General features: G+C 33.6%; 1 protein-coding gene and 1 pseudogene across 1 annotated transcript in view; both read left to right on the top strand.

Annotated features, from left to right (window-relative positions):
- LOC149076304 (uncharacterized) overlaps positions 1-24996 on the top strand; it is a 101510-nt gene that overhangs the window by 36222 nt on the left and 40292 nt on the right. The gene's annotated exons all lie outside the window — the stretch shown is intronic.
- Positions 9899-9959, top strand: LOC149076305 (U6 spliceosomal RNA; annotated as a pseudogene).

The following is a 24996-nucleotide window of genomic DNA, read 5'->3' on the forward strand; positions in this document are numbered from 1 at the left end:
TTTTTTAAAAATTTCAAATTCACTTTCCAATAAACCCAATATTATTTATCACTACTCTTTAGTTCGATGGCAAACTTTTTTTATATCGATAGGCTATATCATATTATGTATATGCTAAAAAAAAAAGAAAGATTATTTTTTAACTTAGGCAAACTAAGAAAAACATTTTGGGCCAATGTTACCCTTGTATGTAGGTAACATTGACCCACCCACTTCACTTTTTACCATGTTGGGGAGAAGGGATTGGTGCATGATCTTCGCTTCCTCTGCTTTACTATGAGAAAAAATCTCCTTGTTTCAAGGCACATTTAAAAATTTTCTATTCACTTTAGGCACTTATTTTTTTTCTCTCCTTCTAACTTCGACTTCCAGAACCAGCGTTTCTACTTATAAGGCATATTTCTAGGCTGGAAACAAAACGGCCGATTGGCGTGGTGGTAAGATGTTCGTCTACCACCATGGGGGTTGCTCTCACGGTCCCAGGTTCAAACCCAGGGGAGAATATAGATAAGAGATATTTTACCTAAGGAGCAAGCTTAAGGCCACCACCGATAGATGGCACCTTCATTTCCAACTCATTGATGGCAGTTTGTAAGTTGCAATATAGCGATATGGCCAGAGTTGGAGTTTGGTGAAGTAGTCTGGGAACAAAACACTTGGAACAGGATAGACATTAAAAAATAATAACTATGTTTTCAATTGTACTCAGAAACAAGTTACCAAGGGTTACGAAAATATTGCCTAGTTTGGCCTATCAAAATGTTGAACCAAAGTAGGGCGCATTTTTGAAGTTGCCAGAGATTAAACTTTTGCAATATTATATGTTTCTGAAAACAAAATTGAAAATTTAATGAATTGCAATCATACTGCAATTAAAAGCACTTAATTTTGTTTCTTATTGGACACCTACCAAACTTGACAAAGCATGATTACAACTTCCACAGATAAATGTTCTAGAGATGAAAAAAATTGCAGAAATCAAAACCACCACTGTTACAGCCTAAACGGCCATTCGTGAAATACCCGATGCACTCAGTTGCCTTGCTCAGTACCGCAACTATGCAATGCCTACAAAAACTTCCGAACTTTTTTTTCTTCATTAATTAAAATATATTTTGTTATTTTATCGTTCTCTCTGGGCCAAAGATGGGTTCGAGGGTCAAAGTAATCCGCGTTTACGGTAACACATTTCCCTGCGTATAATCTGCAGATTATATGCTAAACAACTCGTGGTAATTTTTTGGTGCGAATCATAATCATCACCGGTGTGTGCTATATGTAGACTGTACATTTATGTAATTTGCATATGTAATATAATCTACGAATTTTGTGGTTCCGTCATTAGTTGTTGATTTTCCGATAACATACAAGATGTTTTGATAGGCTATTTTCCTTCAAAGGTAACCAGGAGCTATAAAGGGTTTTTTTTTGTCCCGTATATCTTTTATTGCTATTCGGGAAATTACTTAAGACTAATACTTTATTGCTCTTAATGCTCTAAAATCTATGCATATAAATAGTCATCTTTGGACCTTTATCCTCTTTGGGTAGCATGTCCGTAGTTTTAATTTAAATCTAGATCATTTTTAGTGAAGTTTAAACTAAGAATGGAAATCTTTATTGTGTGTGTGTGTCGTGGCGTGTATATACAAACATGCACACACATGTATAAAAGCGGATGTCACCCCTGGAAGACGGATTATAACAAATGTGTAAGGGAAGCTTTCGTGACTATTTTAACGACTGGAGGGATGTGAAGGTGAGAATCAAGATGATTGATGATGGAGGGTCCGGGTTAAGAAACGAAAGAACTCCGGCTTTCCGTATCTTAATCGGGAGAGGGACCAAGGACAAAAAGAAAACGTATAACGTGCTTCAAGCTAAATGGTGCGCAATAACGTTTGAAGTGTCCATTTTATAAACGGGTTCAATACATCGATCCGATGTGCTGGCCGTTGCAAATGATAGATAGTTATTCTATAGATTCCGGTCAATATTCAAATTGCTTGTTTAGAGCGATGGAAATTGATTATTTGAATGAACAATTCCTCATGAAAGTATTTGTTGTCATTGTTGTCGAACCGTTCATGACCAGACTCTGTCGCTATTACGATATAAGTTCAGTATCCCAGAGAGCTTGGTCGTGCCGAAAAAACTCCAACCGGTTTCATTTCGCTACGGTTTATGTGAGAGAGAGAGATCTCGGCCTTTTTCCCTTCCTTGATCAAGTTGTTGGGCTTGTTCCTTTTCTAGTTGCGCCAACTGTCGGGACTGTAGTAGTAGGTTTCACGGTTGTTCCACATTTATTCATAAATATTTTATTTATTCATTATTATTTTATCATTTACTCATCATCCATCGCAGATGTCTGGGGGGATATAATCGAAGTACGACGTACGAAAGCCTGGATAAAACCAAGCGGAGATCGAGATGTATATATATATATATATATGTATATATATAGTTCGGAAAGAAAATTCACATTCCTCTGTGCGATTGGCGCGTTTAAAAAAAGAAATACGATACATTTGCCTGTTGTGGCGTTTGCCTAGGCCACTGGCACATGTGTAGCGGCATTGACTTACAATGAAAGTGCATTCTAAATTGAAGTTAACGTTGAAAACTCATTTTTTGTTTTAATAAAATGTAATTGCTCTTATTTTTTTTTGGACTCCTTACCCCCCCCCCCCACTCAGGCTTAATCTCTCCGTATTTTATTCTTAATTCAATGGCTTAATTAGTTAAAAATTAGAACTGTCAAGACCGATAGATTCTTTATAATGGAGGCTAGCACTGGCTTGTGCCCGACGACCGGATATGAATGCCGCTGTTCTTTTGCTTGTTTGCAGTGTAAATTTAATTTAAAGTGGCCTGTTAAAAATTCTGGATGAAGTTCCACTGACGAATCCAACCTTTAGGTATACAGATTCTTTCAGCCCTTCAAAACCCCTTCGAAAAGAAATCATTCTCATTTTAAGAAGAATGAAACCAAACGCGTTCTTGGCGAAAAACAGAAATTGAGAGGTTTAGAAGAGGAATTTGGAAAAGTTCCAACAACTCGGAAAATGCAGAACCTCGAAACTTTTGAGACAAGGATTATTGAGACTCGACTATAAATGTTCTCAAGATGGATGTTAAGTAAATAAACACGTTTACATATCAAATATGCACACACACACACACGTCTTATATTTTTCAAGAATAAAATCAAAATAGTGTCAATAATACTCAACTTTGATGAAATTTAAATGAAAAATATATCATGTTAGAGATTCTTGAATAAACTTCAATCACCAAAAAGGATTTAATATTTTACACAGGGTGCCAGGGGGTTATTTAATTCCTGTTGTCGCATTTAACTGGCGAACCGTTCATCCTACATGCATGACTCCAATTAAAAAAAGGAATACAAATAACGTGTAGAACTCAGATACGTCATTAATGTTGCAAAGGGGTTGTATAGTTATCGAAATGAAAAAAAAAAAACCATTTATATACGGATACCGTCCTCAAAAAACCAATTACAAAATTGTTGTCCTGTCTCTCCTAAGGCCAACACAAAAACGTTTATGTTTCTCGTGGTGATTCTGGCTCAATTGGTGGCAATATTCACTGAAATGTTTGATTTTAAAGCTCGAGTTGCGAAAGAACAGCGTGAAATGACATACAATGCTTCTTTCCCTCGTTTATGATGTTCTTTTCCAATTTCCCTTCGATTTTTGAATTCTAATATCTGTGCGTTGAATTTTCTTTGTCGGTCCGCGGAGACAGGAAAACAACTTTTTGAGTGGGTTTTTGAGCACAAACTATCTGTATAAAAAGTTCTCTTATTTAAAAAACTATACAACCACTTGGAAAATGAATGACGTATCTACACGTTATTTACATAATTTTTTCTAGTTGGAAGTATGTCGCTGGGTTCAACCGTTTGCCAGAAAAATACGGCGAGGAGAATTAAGTAATCACCCCGTAAATGCCTTTTTATTTGTTAACGCTAGATTTTTCAGCGCATTTCACTAGTTTCTTTTAATAAACTCTTTGATTAATATATAATAGTGGTTATTTTTTTACTCCAAAATAATTAGAAAAATATTAACGTTTCTAATCAGCAAATTAATTAATTGTGATCTTGGTGAGAAATCAAATTTTGATCCACACCATTCTTATTTGACGTAAAAATATAATCTAATTTTCGTCACAAAATAGACCGGTAAATGTTTATAAATATTATGGTGAATTTTTTTAAAATAGAAAAATGAAATTTTTAACGATACAGCATTAAGTGCATTTGTTATAAACGTAAAAAAAGTAACAAAAATTCAAATTTAGAAAATTTTATGACTAAAAGCTTATGAATAAAGAAATTATTTCGTAATCTATATTCATGTATATGAATAATCAATGTGTAAATTGATCCTGAATGGAAGAAAAAGAGTTTTTATTCCAACATTAAGGATATATACACTTGTTTAAGATGGTGGGAAAGATGAGAGAAGGATGTTCATAATTCAATATAGAGACGAGTATAAAATAAAATATGTATTCCCTGAATTTTTTTATAGCATCAAATATATATATATATATATATATATATATATATCGTTCTTTCACCATAATCCATAAAATGATAAAACTTTGGTAACGTGAACTAGTTTTCTCTTCTTCCCATGCAATTTTCATAATTCATCTTTTTTCACATGACACAAACCGTATTTATATAAGATCGAAAAAAAAATATCTATACCAACATCTGCTGTTAGGAGCAGCAAAATAATAAAAATATCTCTGGCAAGTAACTCGTTTCTCATATGTTCTATACTTACTCGAATTTTCATTAAGAAGTCAATTTTGATGCTACTTCTAAGACTATTCACTGTTTTCGGTTACATCAAAAAGAACAAGTATCAGATAGAAAACTTTTCTTCCCTTATTTGATCCTTCTGTAAGTTTGGAGAAAATAATTTTTTGAGAATATAGGGATATATATACATACAAATACACACACGCATAGAAAAAAGAAAACCAAATTGCGAATTTGCGTTGTTTCTAAAATTCTAGCGAAATAATATATTTCGTTATTTTCCTCCAACAGCAGCTGAAGAAAGAAAAGATACAAGGCGGAGAAAACTCGGAACAAGCTTATTTGATTTGTTAGAGAAACTCACTTTTCGGTACGCATGAGTATCAAGAAGAATCTACTTCTTGTTAAAAAGCATGCGCATAATATTATTTTCTCCGTCTCGATGTTGATCGACATGTAGATCAATTTCCGAAATATATTAACCACCTGGGGTTATTCTGTTTCCAGAAATGTTTCTCATTTTATTTTGGACATTTATTTATTTTTTCTTATTTGATAATAAGTTTTGAGTTATATGTAAACCTTAAAAATTATATATATATATATCTATAAAATAATTCAAGCGTATTGGAAATTAATTATAAATACATTTATAGATCGCGATTAGATGTACCAGTAAAAAATCGACGTTTTTTTCTACGAAAACTCGGCCAGCACTTCCTTTTATTTTTTACGATTTCATAATTGCTGATTGAAATTTTTGAATACAGTGATACCTCGGTTAGCGAAGATAACTCGTTTCGGATTCGCGTCCGTTAGCCGAAACGCGTTTTCCACAAACGTTTGTCAAGAAAAACTCGCTTAATTCGTTCCTGATGTTGCCCAAAATTTAAAAATAGTTAACAGCTGAAAGTTAACAAGAACAGCTGGAAAAATGAGAATTTATAGGAAGAAGAGATGCTGCTGATCTTTTTTTTTTTTTACACAAACATACACAACCCCAGCGAGCTCGTAGATGTTCTCAGATTTGTGATTCGATCAGCTCATCTCTGTGTCTGCTAAATTCAGCTGGAAAAGATTATCTCTTATAATGTTTAGACTGTTCAGTTTGATGTCGAGTCTTGTACTGAAAGAACGCATGATCTGAAAACATGGTTTCCTTTATTTTTGCAATGCATTTTCTAAGGGCTGAATCTTCAATTTTAAAGGAAATGATTAAAAAATTATATAGAGAAATGGAGAGGTACATATAGCTAACTAACTAACCGTGTGAAGACTCGGTACATATCCAACAAGATTGCTAAGCGTAAGATAGGTACATCTGGAAGGATATTCCAAGGTGAACATGAGTTAATTGGGCTCGAGTAACAATAATTCTGATGATGATGGGCGCTGAAATTCCTCTCACGACGAATCTATTTTATGCTATCCATATGAGCGTGCATCCATATCAACAAAAATTTCATTAACTGAATCCGTATTGATTAGGCGAGGCAGAAAAATCACGAAAATAATCTTCATTAGCCGAAATATTTACAAGCCGAAGTATTACTTTATACCGATGTGGGCTTTCCGACGATATATCTTCTCAAAGTAGAGAAATTTGCATCTGTTGATTATGCACGGGAGATGACGTTACAGTACTTACTGAATTCCTATATTCTAGAAACAAACATTGGTTAGGAAACGCTTGTTTAATAACTAAAACAGTCAAACCTCGATATAACAGTACTCTGTGACCAGGTGAAAATACCATCGTAGAGGGATTGTTGTTTTATCGACAGGTGCCATGATAGTATACTGTTCTTGAATCTCTCATAAATTGTCATTGTTAGTGCTCCTTAGAAAATAGCACTAATATACTAATATTTAGCCCTATTCATAATATTTATATAATAATTAGGTTTTAGTTTATTGGTGTTTGAATAATGTGCGATAAAGCTGATTTTTAAGTACACGCAGTTATTGTTTTTAGAACAAAAATGTTCGTAATAGCTGGGTGAGTGTGATAACCTGGAGTCTTCATAAATTTGTATTTAAAATGAATGCAATACAAATACAAATACCACAACAGTTGAAATTTCCAACGAAGTAGCTGAAAAAATATGCCAATAAAAAATCTGTCAAATGTATGTAAACTATAGCAAAAATACAGCAAACCAATGAGAAAAATATATTAGTTTATAAACAAGTCTACTAATGAATTAATAATTAATAATATATTATACACTGCCAAAAAATATAATGATTGTCTTATTCCAAGTATACGCTACCTTCTCTATTTATTCCAATATGTTTACCGCTCTTCTTTTTTAAACGTGCTAGAATTCACGACCCCCAGGGATGGATAAAAATAACCAAGAATTCAATTCGTATAAATGGTAATATCAGATGGAAATGTTATTTTGTGTGTCGAAAAATAAAACGAAGATTAAACACTTAAAATAATTTTGTTAGAAATTAGGAGAACATATTTTATGCTTACAAAAATTTTCACATTCGGTGGAAAATAAAATCCTAATTCTCAGGAAATAAATTGATAAAAACAGATTCTAGAGTTGAATAGCCAGACATTTCTGTACGTATTTCTCCTATGGTCATCTTATAGATACAAGGTATTCGTGATTTCATATAAGAATAGAAGAAGCTCAGCCTCAAATACACCAAAGTCTACCCACGCTATTTCCTTTTCATCTTTTTTTTCCTTTTATGGGCAGTTTTTTTTCTTCCTGTCCTGATTTCTATTCATTTCCAGCTGAAACTGTAATCATCATGAACTGATTGGAAGAAGCCTGGAGAAATGGGAAATAGTCATAGGAAAAAAAGAAATAAATGTGAAATAAAATGGGAAAAGAAAAAGAAGAGTCAGTCCTTCCAGAAACTGTTGTTATCGCTTTTGTAGATTCTTGGAGTGCAGCCAGGAAGTTCACTCTGAAAACCCTAATTTTGTGCTCCATGGATTCACAATGCGTTTCATGGGTATTTTCGTTGCTTTTTCTTTTTTTTTTCCTTTTCTCTTCCTTTCCTTTTGAGGTGAGTTTTTGTTCTATTCTGTTTTGCTAAGATGTCTTTCCGGAACATTCAAAGAGATGGACACACACACACATACAATGAATGGAACTGGAGTAGAAAAAATATAATAAAGGATGGAGAAAGAAAAAAAAAGATGAAATATCAACCGTAAAGGAAGAAGATTCAACTGAAGTTTGAAAAAAAAATATTTAACTTTAAAATCATATGATAAAATTGTAAACGCATTTTCTTTTTTTAATTTTTCTTATACATGCATTTATTTGTTCAGTTGGAATAAATGAATTCTTAAAATGTGTTAATGGAAGCGTGTAACTTATTTTTTCCAACTACTCTCTATGAATTTAAAGAACTGTAAAATTTTTATTTCCAATTTTTAGTTCATCTTACCGAGAAAAATGAACGACAAAAGTAAAATTTAGTATTTCGTACGCACATTCCATGAATGTAAATTAAAATCCATAAAATTTCGAATAAATGTTTGCAACATTTTGTTTGAATATGTTGTTATAAATGAACTCTTAGTTATACTAGAAAAACAAAAACTGTAGCGAACTTTTATGAAAATACATGAATTTCATTGAATCAATGAAATGCACTCAAATTTATATAACACACGATCCACGTGTTTCTGCTGTTATAATTCACTTATCTGAGTGAAATTTCGTAATTTTTTTTATGAAACATAAGAGAAAGCGCTACTTTGGTAGTTACGGGAAAAATTAAATTATAAAACTTAAATTAAAATATTGATATGAGTGTAAGGCCGGCAGTACACTATAAAAGTTTAAGAAAAGTTATTTTCTAAAACTGGAAAAATGCGACCAATAAGCGTATCGGCTACCTTCGAGAGAATACAGCCAATGAGCTTATTGGTTGTTGTTGTTTTTTTTAGTTTTGTAAAAGATATTTTATCAAACTTTCATAGTAAAATCCCGGCCTGACAGAAGAAAATCGACTTAAAGAAATCCCTTCAAACATTTTTTTTTAAAGAAAATATTGTAATAATTGTTTTGTTTGTAATAAATGTTTATTTCGATGGATTACATTTCTAATACAACTAGCTTATTTGGGTAAAGCAAATTTGAGTTTTAAAGTAAAAGTTTCAAAAGTATTGAATTAATCACTCTGTAATTAAAAGTTCAATTATTAATAATTATTTGATACGGGTATATCACCTTATTAAAAATATGAAGCTAGCTCGATAAGTTATTGACTTCTCACTGTGTCCTTTACGCTTCACATCAGGGAATGCACAACCTCCTCCCCGCAAATTTAATCCTGTAAGGGGTTCCATCCAGCCTGCGAATGGTGTTTCGGTAAAAAAAAAAGTATCTGCACAATATAATTATCCATAAGTTGACCATATTTTCTTTATAAAAGTCTGGGAAATTGAGATTCATACGGAACATCGCCAATTATCGCCAAAATAATTGCAAATGTGAGTTAATCTAACCATTGTAGCTGCAAAAGTTATCAAGGGAAAGTAAAGTTTAAACCATCGCTTAAATAGCAAGGGCTATTGCAAGCTGCAGAATATAATTCACGAAAAACAAAAGAAAAAAACGTGTGATAAATAAATGAGATGAATATAATTTATTATGTAAAAAGAGTCATTATTATCATAATTTAATTTATAATTTATGAAAATAAATTCGGTCCTCGATTTCAGAAAAATATAAAAATTCAAGTGGGCTTCACCGAAAATACAAATGACAGCTTGTGACGGTTGGTGAGGTGTATACGAAGCGGCGAACATGGATCATTCCTTTACTCTGCATTCACATGTGAAACTCACAACCTTTCGTCATGAAGGTTAAAATCGAACTCCTCGAGAATGTGTTCGTCTCTGGATACAACTTAAATCTCACGTGCCCCGTGAATAAAAGTATTACTGTACATCCTTGTTAGCAGCTTGCCTGTTACAAGCATCATAAAAAGATCCAAGGCCGCCAAAATTTGGGAATGTCCAGTAAATGTTGGATCATATTCTGTCACTATAGCTTAGTTGGTAGAGCATTCGACGGACCAAAACTCGAGACCCGGTAGGGGCAGAGATGAAATTTCGTACTCGCTTCAACAGTATATGTACTAAAATTGGAATGATACAGGGAAGATTAGCATGGTCATATAGTTACCCTATTTATACCAATTTTGGTCCCGCTAGTGGTACAAATATCGTATAGCGGAAAAAGTTTTCACAATTGCTATACGATGTCCATAGGATTGCTTTTCCTTAATCATATCACACAGTAATATGCATAACCATGTGATTACTTATATCCAGGGAAAAAAATCCATATTTTTTTCTCCCGTCATCCTGTCAGTCCCAGACATGCAACCATAATATCGGCGTGTAAGGATATGACTGATATTTTATATATTTCCTTTTTCGTATCCCAGTAAAGCTGTATATATCTCGTAGAAATATAAATGTGAAAATGAAGAGGAAATAAATAAATAAAATCTATCGTTTTCTACCTGCAGATTTCCAATACCATTTCGAGAGCATGAGATTCCTTACATGTTTCGGCATCGATTGAATGCTGTCCAATTCCGTTGATTCATTTTTCCCATTCGCATATTGCCCTTGACGGAAGAATCAATTCACCGATTTCCATCACAAAATTCCGAATTTCTCTGCCAGAGTAGTACTGAAGAGATGCAGTAAACATTTGCGTTCCCAAAAATCTCCAGGGGAATGGGAACACGACTAGAAAACCAAGTCCCAAATCAATGTTAGCTCAACGCTTTCATGATTCTACCTTTCACATTGCTTCTCGTACATGGCTTTTAAATGATTCAAAAGTAATTCATAAATACCGCAAAATATCTTTTATATTGTGAAATGGTAAAATGTTGCTAGGGGAAAAAAGAGCATCAGTTCATGCATTCAATTTATTTAATGGCAAACGCATCACATTAACGAATCGTTATACATGTAAGAAGGAAAAGCATTCTTTTACATCAAAGATTGTTTCTGAAAAGATTATTTTAAAATTGAATGAGGTAAATTCAATTCTGATAAAAATATATCACGGTTCGTATATAAATTATTCCATGAATATAAATATATTTGATTCATGTATTCTCGGGTGCAATAGAGTAAAATTATCTGAAGTGCTTCTTCTCTCTCTCGTCGTAGAAATCTACAGTATGACAAACTTTTCTTCATTCAATTTATTATGCACAAATAAATGGATACAAATACATGGTAGCGAGAGAAGACCTGGAGAGATTTTATATATCAATAACAAATCGACCAATTGTCATAAAAGGTTCGGTTTGCACTGAAATACTTATCATGACTTGGCTAAGCCAAGAATTTTTTTTTAACTTGACGTAACACGTAAAATGTCACACAAACAGCGCTTACTTAATGCTTAGGACAACTTTGCGTGACATAAAACTACCATATTTCAACATGAGCACCCTTTCACCCCTTTAAGATGTAATACGAGCTAAAAAGAGCACTCACATTGGAATGTGATAGTTTTATGTAACGCAAATTGTCATAAACATTAATTGTGCACTCTCCGTGTTGTGTTTTATGTGCAATGTCGAATTTTCTGTTTTACAGTGCTACATGTGAGGGGAATTTGAACTCTATTTTTAATTTTAAAATACACTCTAGCTATAAAAAGCAAACCGCACATTTTTATGTCAATTGGTTGGTTTGTTAATTATTTTTAAGATATGTCCAAGACTTGAGATGTTTCTTTTATACATGTTTTTCGATCCTGTATTTCAATTTTGTTATATAGTCAGACTCGAAACTGGAAGAGTAGGTGGGACGAACGTTTTTCTTTAAAAAGTATTTGGTGGATATTCAGTATCAATTCTTAAATTTAACGAAAATATAATTGAATATTACGAAATAATAAACCTCAATAATATTCTTATCATTAATTTATTCAATATGTAACATCGTGGTTTTTTAAAAAAATTTAGGTATGAAAAACACCAGTGTAAACGCTCTCTTGAAATAATCGTTCACAAAATTATAAAATATGAAACTTCTATTTACTTGATTCTAATTAGAACACAAATAGTTGAATGGTTAACTTGATTTATGAGACTATTCATCATTTTTAGTAAAAGTTCTAGCAGGTATCAAATATAAAAAACTAGAATTGAAAGAATTCAATGTAAAATAACTTGAAAAAATAATATAAATAACCTTAGTAATAAAAATACAAATTCGACCTCGTACTCAGATTACAATATTTTTATTCGGACCAATTCGAATCGAAAACTTTAATTTCAAATAAAAATTATTTTTTCCTCATTTTATATATTTATCATTTTGTGCGAAATTTCCTTTTTCTCTACCCCGCTTGATTTCTAAGAACATATTCCCGCATAAAGTATGTTTTTTTTTGTAAATATAATCACAGGGCTAAAAATGAAATGAAGTTCCTAAGATCATATTTAAAATAGCTAAGTGTTGGTGAATTTCCCCCGTGGTTAATGCTTTACGTGTAAAAAACAAACAATCGAAGCAAGCATGTAGTTTCGATTCTGATATATATTTTTCAATTAAATGCATTAGTTCTGCATTATTTATTTGCTTTCTATTTTTTACGCATTTCTTCAACTTTAATACCCTTTAAAATATTTCAAAGAAATATCCCACTGTATCCAACATACAAGGTGTCCCTTAAATGCTGATGCGTCCTTTATCTCATCAGCCGTCTGTAGTAGAGGTACGATTTCTATTTGGAAAATGCTCCGAATGTTAAAAATTATATAATGATAATAATCGTAATTATTCATAGTCAGATAAATATATTTTTTTTCTATTTTTTCAATAAACATAGTTTTTGGTGCATTACATTTAAATCAATTGTGAGTTGCAGTAGACCTCTATTTACCGCATTCGTGACAATCTTTTGGCGACAATTGGCAATGGCCCGTATTGATAACGATTTCCCGCAATGTTATGAAGGTCAGCTTTTTAGTACTTATGAAGTACAGCTATCTAGTACCGGAACACTTTTCACGGGTTTTCATGGGAAAAATTTCACTTTTCTTTCCGTTGGAGCGCCACGTTTGGCTAAAGGATGACCGGAGGTTGTGTACTTTGTCGTAGACGTTTCTTTTATTTTGTTTTATTTTTCCCATGTAATTCTCAAACTCGAGGAGCGAATACGAGCTAATATCCCCGTTAGAAAAAGTTCTCGCCAGGGAGAGCAACTGGCACACAACGGTAAAGTTATCCAAACTGAAAAATCAGACATAGCACTAGATATGCACTCAGACTGTTAAACACACGCACACACGCTTTGTCTTAGACTGTGACACGATGCTGGCTGGAATGGAAGAGATCCCGTCAACGGGATAAGGCTGATGGCAGAATTCTGGCGTTTAGTTCAATTGAACTAACTGTTCAAATCAGTTGTTTCTTCTACGATTATCCGTACTTAGTATGGTAACATTTGAAGATAATATTCAGTATATAAAACAAATTTTATATGAAATATACAGACACACATCATACATGCAGTTTCCGGATTTTCAGGGTATGGTCCAAAAAGTTTACTTTCTGACGTTTAATACGAATTCATGTCAGGAGGTTTTTACCATTAAACGCATAGCTTTGCATATGTGCAAAGGGTTCTTGAAACGTTCATTAATGCAACCAGTTTGGAGATAAAAATTCAGTACCACTTTCTCCTATAAGACGTGAGTACATGTCCGTTCCATTTTATATTTTGAATTTGGTGGTAGATGCCCGTCCAAATTAAAGACAACGACAATTTGTTTGTGGCAGAGAATGTGTGGTTGTGATTTCGGTAATTTGTCAAAATGTTTTGTTTGCATTTTTTTTACCTCGAAGCTTGCCATTCGAATTTTTTTCTCACTGTAGTTTATATTTACAAAGAAGGTATTTAAATATTATGAAGCAATATTACTTCATTTATTTCATGTGCGATGTTTGAGGCTTTGCACGCCTTCAATAAGAATCATTCGATTTTTTAAATTATTTTTCTAACTTCCAATATGTGTCATTGAACTGTGATAAAACTGTTATCAGCGCGATAAAAAAATAGTCGTTTAAGGATTAATCACGCCCTTCTTCTAAAAATGTCCTCCACAGTTCTGGGCGAAACGTCAGGAAGTAAATTTTTGATAATCTCGGAAACTGTATGAATTTCACTGAACGCTCACCGCAAAAGCCGAGGAGAAAATTAGACAAATTAGCACGTCCGTTGAATCACATTATTTTTCCCCCTCTAAATATTTCTATTAAATGTCATGCGAATGAATTTTATGGACTTAAGTGTTCACACGTCTCAATCCTTTAAAACACAGCAACCTTTTTTCGATAAACGGTAAAGGTAAACCTTTTAATGGTAATAAAAGATTTGCTGATTCACACAATACGTTTCAAATTTCGGAGGAAACGAACTTTTTTAAACCTCCAAACCTTCAAATGAAGATAACGCTCGATGTTGCAGTTACGATAGCATTAGCAAAATTTTGAAGGAAAAAAAAACTGTCAATGAAATATGAAGTTAATGATAAAGAAGTATAATTGTGTGTGTGTGAATCAAATGAGGAAAATTAGTGTCAAAAAATCATTAGTTCATGCAATAATCAAATGTTAATTAAATTTAAGCGCATTAAAATACCCGCATTGATGAGAAAATTAGTTTTCTGGAAGGTATAAATATTGCAGAAATAAAATATTCTGAATAAATTCGGAGCATTTCATTATAAACTGTAGCTTTCTAACGAGATATGCCAGCTTGAATATAGTCTTCCTCCTTCAATCTCTTGTAAATATTTTCTTATCAAACAAACCTTCAACCATTTTAAAGGATTTGACTTGACATCCTTCAAAGAATTAAAAAAATTAAAATTTATGCATTAGTTTTTTCATTTTATTTTTTTTTTCAATGTAATCTCGTTCATCTCGAAGAATTACAAGACTTCAAGGTGTCATTTCCTCCAGTTGATTAACTAACACAGTAAAACGAAAATATTTTACAGAGATTCAAATTGCGTCTTGAATTTTAAATAACCAAATAAAGTAATTAAAGCCTTTTTTTGTTTTTTTTCTTCTCGCCCTATTAGCTTAATTTGAATAATTTCGCTTGAAGTATAATTAAGATTATTCCAATGATCTCGCACACGGTGTTCTTAACAATTTCATGAGATTATTCTTCATGAAGTAACAAATCATCTTGAAAGAAGCGGGGGGAAACTTTCAGACTTTTCCTAGACAAACAAACTTGAATTCGAAGAATTTTCTTTGAAATGTTCCGTAGTCAGTCCCAATACCCTTATTAATGAATTCTTACTTAGGTAGGTACGTGAGTTTCCACTTGAAAATCTATGGAATGAGGTTTGGTTTTCGAAGAGCAAAATTTGCACTCGAGACCCTAGCAAATAGAGTCAAATATTTGGCTTGCAAATGTTTGAACAAATGTTTACGAATCAAATATTTGCCGCAGTTTAAAAGACGGAGTAGTAAAAGGAGTGGGAGGGGGGGGGGAGAGGTAGCATGGTGGAAATTCCGGGGAAGCGATAGAGATTGCTTCCGTTTCCAATTTGCAAAATCTTTAACCTTGTTAACTTTAGAGAACCACCCTCGAGGGAATCCAAATTCCCTCAGGAGAGACGGATTCCCAAAAACAAATTTAGACTCCAGGTTTGGTCTCGTATGCGCTCGGTTTTCGGCTGCAAACTATAAAAATAGGCTAACGTAATTTTTTTTTTCCATTCCCAGCGAAACAAGGTTTGTAACTTCTATCGGGCTGATCTAACATGCGGCGGAAGTTTGCGAATGGTATGGTGGGTTTTTTTCTTTTCATATATCAAGTGATAGAATAAAGTTGCGAAGTTACTAAGTAAATTCCGTATATCCAAATTTATACTATTTAGTTTATTTATTTTTTTTAATTATTTCAGGTTATTCGTATACGAATTCCAATCAGACTCAGATTCAACTAATTTCGTTGAATTTAAGTTTCTTATGTAGGTATGGATGAAAAAAATCTGACTTCATGTTTGGGTAAAGAGAAGCATGAAAAGTTCTTCACAAATATTATTTTTGAGTTTAGCCTGATTTGGAAACATGAAACCTACGCAATTTCATTAGAATTATATTATATACTTTCATTACTTTCTGTACTGCTTGATAAATGTTAAGGAACAGTAATTTTTCGTCATGTCTAACGATAGACATCCTTCTAAGAAATGGAACTTGAAACATTTCAATAATATTGAAGTATCTCTATTATGCAAAATGGAACAGCTATCGCAAAAGAATAATAATCAAAAGAAAAAAAAGATGGTCCTTGCAGTGATTGTAAACAGTTACGATAAATGCTCGTTCCGCTGGAAATAAGGACAGAAATGAGTTCTTCAGTATGAAGTGTACCTCCTAGATTACAGATGCACATTTGACATCTGTTGTGCATGCTGCCCATTAAATTGTTGAGGAGAGCTAGAGAGATTTTATCCCATTCGTCCTTCAAGACGATTTTGGGTTCCTGATGGTTCAAGAAGCGTTATGTCTTTGGGCAACACGTCTGCCGAGTGCACTCCAGGCGTGCTCAATGCAATTTAGGCCCAACGAATATGCAAGCCCTAGCATGCGATCAATATCTTCGCTTGCTTAGTGTGTCGGACACTAAGTTCGTTTGTCCTATGAGGACGGGCACAATGTCCATCCATGAACGAGAAGTCTTGACCAACTGCACCTCGGAAAAGACGGACATGACCAAGGAAAACGTCGATGCAATACCGCTGTGATTTTATGATACTTCCAGCAAAGATATGAAGCGGAATTCTGTCATTGTGATACCTGAACACAGTGTTACACTTTGGTCATAGTGATCAATTTCCTGGACATGCTGCTGATGGTAACGGTGCCCCTTGCTCTCTCCATAGTAACTGGTGTCCAGAATCACTGTAGATGCTGACACGTGGTTCCTCAGAAAACATGACTCTGGACCACTGTCACTTTTCCCATCGAATATGCTTATTACAGCAACGTAATCTTTCGTCAACGATGTGCACGAAGCGGAATTCATTTTACAGGCTTCCGTGCATATAAGTCAGCATTATTTAATCGCTGAGAAATGGTTCTCGCTCATTCGCGAGTGCCAGTACCGTTATCAAGGTCTGCGGCAATCTGGCCAAAGTGGAATTTTTGTTTTTTTTGTTTTTGTTTTTGTTTACTAGGCTGACATATTTATTCTCTTGAGGTGTAGCGAACCTCCTACGGTTTTCAGCACCCGGCAGACGTATTGCTCAAAGACATAACCCTACTTGAACCATACAAGAACTCAAAACAAAATCACCTTGAAGAACAAATGGGACAAAATCCCTCAAGATCTTCTCAACAATTTAGTGAGCATCATACACAACAGATGCCAAATGTGAATCCGTGCCCGAGGATGTCACACCTCATACTGAAGAACTCGTATCTGCCCTTATTTTCAGCAGAACGAGCACTTTTTCGTACCTGTTTACAATTAATGAAAGGCGCATCTTTTTCCCATCTGCTTATCGTTCTTTGCTACGTTTTGATATCTGTCCCATTTTGCATAATAAAGATACTTCAGGATGTCTATTCAACAAATGGCAAGTTTAATTTCTTTGAAGGATGTCTATCGTTAGGTAAAATGAAAAATAACACATTAATATTTTTATCATTTGCCAAGCAGTATAGTTTATATAAGTATGTGACAGCTTACGAAAGTTTTTTCTTATTTAACTAGTAACTAGTTTTGATAATTTATTGTAATGCAATAAATAAAAAAAATCATCGTAACATGAGTCAAACAACCGGGTGATGAAATATTATCACCTCGCCCCACATTATCTTTTCTCATATCACGGCATCACTCCAGCAAACATTCCGAAAGAGATTGGTATGGAGGGTATGAAAGTGCAAATATTATGCTGTAGGAAAAAATAATTCTCAATGGTCTTACTAAGATTCACATTTTAGTCGTTCGGCATTTTTGAGGGTGATAATGTATGACCACGAGTGCAGTAGACGAACTGTTGGAGAGTGAGAAGTATGGATTTGTCTGTGTAGTCCTCAGGTGTCCATAAACAGAAAAGCTCCCCTATCCCAGGAGTCGATAACTCTGCTTCAACTGCTAATCAACCAACTTATTTTGAGCATGATTTGAAGCTGCAAAACAACAATCGCAGTTGACAGACATCGCGTTGCCTGCTGAGCACAACCTTATAGCCTTATCATATCTTTGGGAAATATTTGTCTTATGTGTACTGTAATAGATTCGGCTTTATGGTTATTTCAAGGTAAATTTCGTGTATGTGTGTTATTTTTCACGTGTTTCCCACAAATCGGTGTGGCACACATTGAGGTCTCTCTCATGTGAATTTCATCCATCTACGTTGCCCTATTCCAGGGACTCTTAACTTTTATTTTATGCCGCACCCCCAAGTGCAATATGGCCTGCCTTCTCGCACCCCCCTTGGATAATGCGTTTCGTATCTGTTAGAATATTTGGTTTTCTGTAGCCAATTATACACACACACATTAATTATCCGATAATTAATTTCTACGAACCCTTTTTTTACTTACTATCATATTCTTTTTCTCGGTTACCATTGATGTTCATTTTGGACTTCTATTTTTTTTAAATAATTTAAAAAACGAAACTAAAAAAAAGTTGCTGTTTTTATTGCATGTTTTTAAATTTGAGAGAAAAAATATTCACCCTCTCTAAAAACGAATAGTTCTTCATTTGACATGAATGTCGCTCTCCACTTGTTAATACAAGATATACAAAAGACTGGATGTTGTGAAGATATTTATTATTTGAGATGTTAATTTTTTTAAGGAAGGAAAAAACTCATCTCTGCCTCTAGCGAAGGAAAATCTCTATCTCCTCTGTAGCTTAGTGGTCAGAGCACTCGTCCGGCAATCGAGGGACCCGGGTTCAACTCCCGGTAGAGGCTGAGATGAGTTTTTTCCTTCCTTAAAAAAATTAACATCTCAAATAATAGTTCTGCATTTATTCATTCCATCCGGAGCAACAATATATAAATATTTGCATTACCCATTATTTTGAATTTTCTTACGTTTTTCCCGAGTCATGTTCACGACAGTATCAAATAATAAGCGCAGCATGCCAATAACATGATGTACAAATACAAAGAAAACGAAATATGTTAGATATTGATAATATGTTTTCTTAATAAAATGAAACAAGTACTGTCGCTAATCGGAAAAGAAAGTTTTGCAAAGCAAAATTTCGCAAGTGACACATTTCTGCAAATGAATGCCAAAAGACGAGGTGCCAAAATATCTGTATTATTATTGTTATTATATTGTTGATTTTTTTGAATTGAAAAAAAAAATCCTTTTTCATCATTTCAATTTTCTTGAATAATCATTAGCGTGTTACATTTTTTTTTTTACATTTGACACCCCACCCCCAAAATTATTCTCCAGCACCCCCGATTAAGAACCACTGCTCTAATTCTAGAGGACGGCGAAGACAATAAACAGTCCTTAATTTTGCACCCCGTATTATATCACATTCCTAAATGTCTAAACATATTCACCTGAACATTACATACTTTCTTTAGACATGAATATCTGGTCATATCCAGTGAAAACCTTTTCTTGCCACCAAAGCTATATCACGTACGTCCCACGCATAAAACTACGCCTAACATCACGATCGAAATTAGGATTTACAATAATTATATGCACTCATTTCTCAAACCGAATTAAAACTCTCCTTTGAATATTTATTCATATAATTCTTTCGAAAACGCTTGAGTCATAAAAAATAATAGCACAAATAACACATTTGATTAACTTTTTATTACCCCAAAACCCTAAAACTATAAATACAGGCATTGCAGGCACGTAAATGCATAAGCATATTACATGACGTTTTCTTATAGATTCCTTAGCTCTTCTTCTACGGAAACGTCCGTTTTATATAATTTTCGATGGAATTTAATATCAAGCTTTAGGTTCCGTGAGAAGAAAAAAAATAATGATAAGGGTGGGAGAAACTAGTGGTGATGCATGGGGCAAATCTTGAATTCTGCGAAATCTCATTTAGCCCGATTAGCAGTAACGGCAATTAAATTAATAGTTTCTTTGCTCATCACGGCGAGCTCATTTATACCCATTCCATTTACCGGAGTTCTTATGCTTTGAAAGCGAAGGGTTTGGATCAATATATACCCTTTCTCTCTCTCTCTCTCTCTCTCTCTCTCCAAGCGTCCGTTCAGATGGAATAATTCCCTCCTTTGAAAGAAAGTTTAAAGAAATTTAATTGCTTTCTAGGCTATTCTAGGATGAATCCTCTTTTCAATTCGATTTTCATTTATTATCATCTGTGAATTCCTATTAAGAGTGAAGGCGTTTTTTTTCTGCTTTAAAATTTATCTTAATTTTTTATGTATAGCCTAATGAAACTTTTTGAATTGATTACTTATCTGCGAGGAATGCACTGCCATTAGGAGTATGCGTGCTATATCACGTATATAATGCAGCTGAGCAACTAATGAACGCAACATCTTCCCTTTTTGGAACCAGAGTTTTTTCGATGTATTCAATTTATATTGGATAATGTTTATTCTTTTACGAGATATATTCAGGCCTATTTTAAGATCACGATATTTACCGTACCAATGAAATTGAGATTTTTGAAGTATTTAGAGATGAGATTCTGTTGGTGTAAAATTGAGTTACTATAAAACAGTATTAGGGGTTTATTGGATTTATTTCATCAATGATTTGCGCTTTGGTATTTCGAAATGTCCATGAAAATCTTATTGTATATTATGAGGATACAATCATGAACATTGTACATGAAAATGTTTTAAAAAGGACTACACAAATTTTACGATAATCGAATTTTAAGAGATCCTTGGAGAATCAGAGTGGATGTTCCTACTTTATGTATTGTTTGTTTTACTGTTTTTCTCTTTTTGTGCCAAACTGTGATGTTTTTGTCAAAAGAAATTAATTTTTGAATGCACATTCCATAGAATGAACTATTTTTACTTCAGGTTCTAGCTGAATAGTAAAACTTTTGAAATACTCGAAATGTAAATGGAATTCATTACGATAAGAATGCGTTTAAAAATATGCATATACTAGTATTAAAGAATCGAATACCCTCGTATAATTTTATCGTGCGTTTAAATGCCCTATTAAGCAATACCTATAGGCATTTGTATCTCATGCAACTTGTAAGTCCAAGAAATAAACACTTTGAAAGATTTTTGTGGAAACCATTGCTTACTTCAGGCTATATCGTTTAACCAGTAGATGGCGCATTTACGCGTCTTTATCGACCGATAAGTGCATAGGTGGTGCTTTCTTTTCTTTTCGCACGCCTTTCTTTTTTTTTGGGGGGGGGGGCAATCCTTCCAGATCTAAGAGGTTTGTGCTTTCAAAGAAATGCGGGTTCGAGACTTTTTTTTGGATCAAAAAACTTTCATGTTCAAGTACTTATCTCGAGAAAGTTTCCAAAGTTTTGGCTTCCTCTAAGGCCATGTCATTTTTTTTTCTTTAACTTTGCTTTTCACTATTCTCTCTCGGTAAATGTTTATAAAAGTTTGCGTTCCAAGTAATTTTGGACAAAAATCACCTGCTGGCTTTGATAACTTGACACGCAACTTTTTCTCATGCGACATCCATTTTTTTTTTCCTTTCGTCTTCTTCTATCTTCTCTCGAATTTATAATCTTAATATCGGGTTCAAAGAAATGTGCAAGTCATATCACATGCGAGTATGTCACCGCATAGTTCACGAGTAAAAAAACCAAATTTTAACCATACAATGCGCTGCTTTTTAGCTGATAGTTTCTTTCCTAGTTAATGAAGCGTATAGAAAGCCGGCCAAAGCAAAATTTTTTTTTTAAAAATTCTATTTTGAATTGTACTGCTTATACAGGTCTTAAGGGGGACCTACAGAAGACCTAAAGTCGCATATACGATAAATGTATTGAAAAGGTTTGCTTTCTAAACATATAACTACTGTAGGGTTAATGACAATTTACTCACGGTTTTAGATATATTAAAATACTGTTGATAGACCGGTTGTTTCACGAAACAAAATCCGAAAAAGAGGAATGAAAATTCTACAGTTATCTAAAGTATGGAAATTCATCAGCATGAGGAAAAAGTGAAATTCAGCTTAGATCAACTCCCGTGAGCGAACTAACTTCCGATATTTTAAGAAATATAAAAGTGAATGTTTTTAAGACCTCTCCCGGCCCCACACAGTTAGAAAAGTGTCATTTAGAATGCTTTCACCTATATTATACCGGAAGAAATACTGTATTTTCCTGCTTTTAATCCACGGATTATATGTTAAAAATATTGGAACCCCTCTTGGTGCGGGGTATATACAGCTGCGTCTTTTTGTAGCGATACATCTCTCTTTGCATCTTCTTCCTATTTTCCAAGAGGGTGGGATAAAAATAAATATTTTAAAGCTAATTTTTTAAAGAATATTTTTTTAAAGAAGGATAGAGGACATGCAGATTATTTGAGTAGAGGAAAAATTAATGATTTCTTCTACAAAAATGTGACAAACAACCCCCTTTCCCCACCCCCTTCGATTCCTCAAGATTTCATAATTAATGAATAAAATGTTTACATGCATATTACACGACGCTACGGTGTACACAGTGATTTTTCCCCCTGAAGGTAGGGAAAATAATCTGTAGATCATGAGTATCCAACTAGTGTCCGCACGCTTTTTTTTGGATGGGGGTGGGGTTTCGCATGATCAAACGCAACGGAGTCCTTGAAAATTCCAGAACCCAGAGAGCTTTCAAAAAAAAAAAAAACTTTGTTGCTACTAGTACTCGCAAAACCAATGTTCTCCATTTTTAATTTAAACGAGATAGTGTCGTCTTGGATGACTCAATAACTTAGAAACTGCAACATTTCTTTTTTTTTTCACTTCGAATTTTTGTAACCAGAAGTTTCAGAAGTTTAGGAATTGGGGGAATTTTTAATTGATCATTGATCATTCTAGTCGCACCACGGCCATTTTCTGTACACGAGGGCTGATTAAACCGGGGCCTACAATTTATTGCCGATTCCGAACGGCAGCCTTGTTTTTTTTAATACTCACCGAGAGGTTGTTGCGCTAATCCCTCGATATGGGACTCCCTGCGGTGCGGTAGCAATCTTTTTCTGTGGTCATATCGCAATTTCTGATACCGTGATAGGATCCTGCCAAGCCTACCATGTTGGGGGGGGGGGGTTATCATGGTGCTCACTCAAATCTTTGGATGGATGCTTGGCTTCGTACTCATTTATTATTCACCGATAATTCCAATGAACACCCTGTGATTCAATCACATCATGATTAATTCATTTTGAGATTTCTCGGATGCTTTTTTTCTGGTGATGGCTACATTCAAGTTGTCGTTTCGTGAATATGCTTCCTAATAGGCTCACAGGTATCATCCTCACATCGACATTAGGGACGTCTTAAAAACGTCATGGGTATCCCGGGCAAGTTTTGTTTAGGTGCTTTTATCTGGTTCAAATTCACAGTTTATATATTTCTACTTGAAAATCATACTGCCTAATCTAAAATTATCATGAGACCCTCCTCTGCATCCTGGATGGCCCCAAGGTAAGGCCCATGAGTTAGAAATATTGTACCGTGTGTCCTCGCTTACCAGTCTACAAAATATTAAACATTTAATTTTTAAAGACGGAGGGAAAAAATCTTTGAATAGTTCGTTTGAATTCTTACCGGTGACAGAACATTATCAAACCTGTAAATTTCTTGAAATTGCGTAAACGTCCAATTAAAAAAACCAATTTGCGGTCACAGAGTGAATGTTCCTAATTCATGTATTTCTTTGTTTCTGTTTTTGTCTTTTTCTTCACCTTTCTGTTAAATGTTTTTCTCTTCACATTACTTTTTAAACTTTAGTAAAGATTCGAATACTCATGTCGTGAGAGTTTCTGTTCTTTAAACAAGTCACAAGACTTAAAATTAAGAAGTTAAAAAAATTAAAATTATTATAATATTTTCTATCTTATTACAATAATAATATACAAGTTTGTACCAGCTGTCATGTTTATGTTATTGTAACTGAATAAAAAAAAGTGTTAAGTGATTAATTGGTTTCGGTGTGTCAAAGAGGCGAGACGTTTACAAAAAGTATTTTTTACCGTGACCATAAAAGTACTATTTAGAAACATATTTTTTTTCAAATATGATTTCACATCAGTATTTAAATTTCAATTCAATGTTTATGGCTAATATATTTTTACATCTTTTATTTATATTTTATCGTCTATATTCAATTAAGTTTTGCAATCAACTACTGAATTTTGATTATTGATTTGATTTGAATTTTTTGAATTTGACTCTTGTCTACAACAGCGAGTAACTCCCGCTATAAGAAGTTTCAATATTTTTCTTTCTTCTTTGTTTCTGCTACTGATGAAGAAACTTCATGTAGTTCCGAAACGCCTATAGCCGTGTTCGCTTTGGAATTTTGGGTACACGCAAGCGTCGATTATTCAATCGCATTACTGAATTTTGATTGAGGACAAGAAGTTCAATGACGCCACCACACAGAATTTTCATGTTCAGTTTTCACTGTTTCACTTTTCACGACACAAAACCATATATTCTAAATATTATAATGCAAATACTATTTTTCGATTGTATTCTTAGAATGGGTCAATAAATAATGAAATATGTACCCAAAAATAGTTTTGAACGAAATTCAATACCATTTTTTACAATGAAAATTTCCATATATTTTTTTTTCTATAAAGAAACTTTCAAATTCCAAATGCACAATTATTAAGTATCTTATTAGATATGAGATAAAAAAATTATTGGACATTTGAAAAGAAATTTTATTTTTGTACGTAGCTACTCTAATAGGAATGCATTATATGTTATACATACTTTACAAAAACAATAACTGCAACCAGTTGTATTTCTTTTTTAGTCCCTCTTTTGCCTCTTTTTTTTTTGTACTTATATAAAACAAAATTCACTCAAGCCGATCATATCTCAAGCAACTAGAAAGTTTGACAGATGAGAAAGCCGCTCCAACTCTTGATGAATCGCTTCAATCCTTCGTTTCAGTTTGTTCTTGAACAATCAGTTAAAAATCTTTCCTCAAGTTTTATTGCCTTTTATGGTCATTTCAGTC

The sequence above is a fragment of the Pholcus phalangioides genome, unplaced genomic scaffold, assembly GCF_987345545.1.
Source record: "Pholcus phalangioides strain wild (caught in Gottingen) unplaced genomic scaffold, Ppha-v1.0 ptg000015l_1, whole genome shotgun sequence".
In the NCBI taxonomy this organism is placed as follows: domain Eukaryota; kingdom Metazoa; phylum Arthropoda; class Arachnida; order Araneae; family Pholcidae; genus Pholcus; species Pholcus phalangioides.